This window comes from Aplysia californica, unplaced genomic scaffold, assembly GCF_000002075.1.
Source record: "Aplysia californica isolate F4 #8 unplaced genomic scaffold, AplCal3.0 scaffold00236, whole genome shotgun sequence".
Lineage (NCBI taxonomy): Eukaryota > Metazoa > Mollusca > Gastropoda > Aplysiida > Aplysiidae > Aplysia > Aplysia californica.
The window spans coordinates 546,350-550,245 of NW_004797506.1; positions in this window are offsets into that span (position 1 = coordinate 546,350).

A 3,896-nucleotide genomic window follows, 5' to 3' on the forward strand; every position below is an offset into this window, starting at 1 on the left:
GAGAGAGAGAGAGAGAGAGAGAGAGAGAGATGCACCTTACTCGATTTTTTGCAAGCTGCCTGAGAAACTCAGAAAAGTTACCAATGGTTGTTAAATTTGGTATCAATGGCAGAAGAAGACTACAGACTATGGCAGAGGCGCCCATGTTAGACATAGTTTTAGATAGTAAATAATTATTTAAAAGATATGTCGCTCCTTTTAATTCCTCTCGCAGCATACTTAATTCTGTTTGACAGGATGCTATTCGAAAACTTTGTATCAATTCATTTTTATTGCAAATGTTTTCCGACAGATACAATGTAAGTAATTTGGAAGCGGTTAGCCGTGGCTGAACAGGGTACGACATTCCTGCATAGCGGATAGTCGGAGATAAATTTTATTTCTTAAACAAATTTTCGCTATGCTGGAAGTGAATTCACATGTTCTACACGGAACAGCAAACAGTTTAACAGCTGCACCACTGACGTAGGCATACACCAAATGTGCCAGAAGTTAGCTTAAGAATTTCAAAAACATGGCGTTCAGTCGAACCTGTTCTACAAGATACCTAGGCTACAAGACAATCACCTGTACAAAAGGTCACTTTCCATTTCCTCGCTTGAGTTATTTTTCACTATAATGACTTAAGTGTAAGGCAGCTATTAGTCCCAGACGTCTACTTTTCACCTGGACAATGCGCTACCTTAGAATTACAAAGTTCTATCTGCTCAGTACCTAGTTTTGATAAATTTAGCGCAAAACATTTTGAGTTTCACAACATGTCAAGCTTTTTCGAATGCAATTTTTCGAATATCTTGATAACGACTCCGAATAATCTTACAATTTTGATAGAGCAGACAGAAGATTTGGTTTCTGACCCCATGGTCTTAGTTACTCAAAACGGTCCAAAATCCTATGGTCGTGGTTATGGGTGGCCGTCTCAGACAAGGCTGGAGTTGCTTACATTGTGATGGTACAACTACGACACCCGAGCACGTCCCTGCGGAGGTCCATCGGATAGAGAGTGTGTCTGTGGATTGGCTTGGCTTTTACCTTATTTATTTCCTTTAATGTAGTTGTTTTACGCCCCCATCGACACCGTTTAGATCGTTTAGGAGTAGGGCGTCCGACCCTGCTGAAAGGGATACATTCCAGGAAAAAAAACGAAACACACGTGCAACAGCAAAGCCCACAGAGGCAATATTAACTACGTGTATGTATAGTATTTCTTTTTAATCACGTTTACCGATGATAATGTTCAGCCTCTCTACCGTTTAGAAAGAAAATGCTGAAATTTTACCTCATTTCCATAGTCCTATATGGCGCTGAGACCTGGGATTTGACAAATTAAGAAGAAAACAAAATAGCGACGTTCGAGAAGTGGTGCTCCCCCAGAACGGCCAGAATTAGCTGGTAAGCATAAGACGCACAATGAGGTGTATCAGATTCTCCACTTAAGATGAACCCTGCTGAATAGAATAAAATAAAATGTAGAAAAAACGACGTGAGACCATTGTGAAAGAGGTGCTTGACGGAAGAATGTGGGGCAGGAGAGCCAGGGGAAGACAATGAGTAACAAGGATGGGCAACATAAAAGCATGGACTGGCCTGGATATAGCAGAATGTGTAATGGCAGCTCGCGAGGGTGAAGGATGGAAGGTCATTACTTGTCGGACGCAATGCAATTCGCCCCCCCCCCCAAATGACCTCACAGCCCTACATGCGGAAAGTTAGATCCTTAACTCCCCTCCCCCCCCCCTTTTTTTGTAACCGAATAGTTTTTAAAAAGACAGAAATAGGGTATCGAAACTGGTTATGATCATTCACATCTCTGAGCATTGCGCTATTGTGTGTGTTTTTAATTTGAAGAACTGTGTTATAGTTATCCCTGCTCTCCATTGGGAGAAAGGAATAGGACTTCAAAGAGGGTATATTATAACTATCATTTTGTGTTGGATATCTATGATTAAAATGGGATAAAAGTCAGTGAGGGCTGAGATAAAACATTTTAATGGAGCAATTTGACACTCATTCTCATGACAAAACTGTTCAAAGGTAATTTCCTTCTTTGCAAATTTCTCTTTCAGGCTGCTCCTGTGTTGTTGTTTCAGAATGGTTCTCTTTCTCTGTTGAGCACACTGGCCACCCTCAATGGCATTGGTTTTCAGGCGTGTAATTTACTGGTGGTCAAGGAGTTTCCGAATGAAAAGGGAAATGTTTTTTGACGCGCACCTAAAGTGCAGTCTTGCTCATGGGTAAATTAATGAATGTCGGCCGACAGACGAAGGTGAACAAGCTACAGATTTAAAAGCATTACAAACTTGTTGTTGATTATTTGTCTGATATCCACACACACAAGGCAGGTGAAGCCTACACAATACACAAGATATCAGTGATAGATAAACCGCTCAGAACTTCATTCAAGTGTACACACGCAACAATCTGTCTAAGCCAAGTGATATCATAAATGTAAGACAAGCTTCATTAAGGAAAAAAACTGCGTTTGAGTGTGTATGGGGGCGGGGGGAGGTTGGGGGGGGTGCTCAGTCTATGCCATGTTCTGGAGCAGAGAGAATGTCTGGACTAGGCTTACATAACACAATGCGTGAATGCAGCTCAGCTGCAACATTAGCGAGTACTCGATTTCTCTGCGATTGCCGCATTTACTCATATCGGTACCGACCGGGAGGGGGGGAGGGGTCATGATCACCTTCCCTGACTGGTGACGTAGGCCCATTTTATGACCGGAGGGCGAATTCAAAACCCCACTACACGTCAACCTTGAGTCAGAGATAACACCTCCAGATATTCCAGATTCAACTGAGTCTTCGTCGCAATCAAAGTCTTGACAAGTTTTCACAACGTCAAAAACTGCCAACTGCAGGATGGTTGTTTTTCCACCGTTATCTGGGTGCAATCTAATATATGTTTGGCAACTTGGAAACACATGTGTAACTTTTCTCATAAAGTTACGACAGCTACAGAGTTAAAAGTTGGCAAGTACCTGCAAAAAGATAGACAGGTCCTCACGACTGAGCCCGATTTTTTATTTATTCATTTCCTGAATTCATAAATATTTATTTGACAAAAAGTTCCCGTCCTTCTTAGGCCTTTATGATTATTCCACTGAGAAACGAAACAAATCTGCGTAGCTGTCCTCCACAGCGGAAGTGCCGGAAGTGATATTTTGCGAGGCGCATTTTGTTTTGAGAGTTTAGATCTAGATCTAGATCTTCTAATTTTTTGCATCTCTCGAGATCTATTGCTCCATTCCAGTAGAGTGTAAATATAGTAGGCCAATGACTTTCAGTTGATGTTAATGTGCCGATCATTCCTTTCATCGAAAGGGTCCCCAGCTAGTTATATATAAATGTCGTCAACAGTGCTGAAAAAAAAAGTTATTTCTTTTGTTTCAAAATAAAGATTCCTTTAGAACAATATTATTGTTCCTCCTACTATCTGTACACAAGATGTTTCACTCCCTCCTCCTTGGTCACTCCTCAAAAGTAAAAGGATACCGAACGCTGAACTTGAAGACGTCGAGTTAAGTGTATTTTAGCACCTTTCTTAGGTGAAAAGGCTAGATGAGTGTACGGGGTGGGGAGGGGAGTAATCGAATAGCGTAGGCGATATTGTAATGCTAAATCTTTAACACTGCACAACCTCTCAAAAATCCCTTTTTTCTGTATATTCAATTAGAATGTATATGAACAAAGATCGAAAATTCCCACATTTGTAACTACGTTATTCCGTATAATTCTGCTAAACATGGATGACCGAAAAATAGCTTCGCTCTCGTATTACGTAATCCGTTGTGTTTGTTGACTCCATGAAGTACACTTAGTATTGAGAAAAAATGTTTGATGAGCTGGAAAGAAGCGCACACACACACACACACACACACACACACACACACA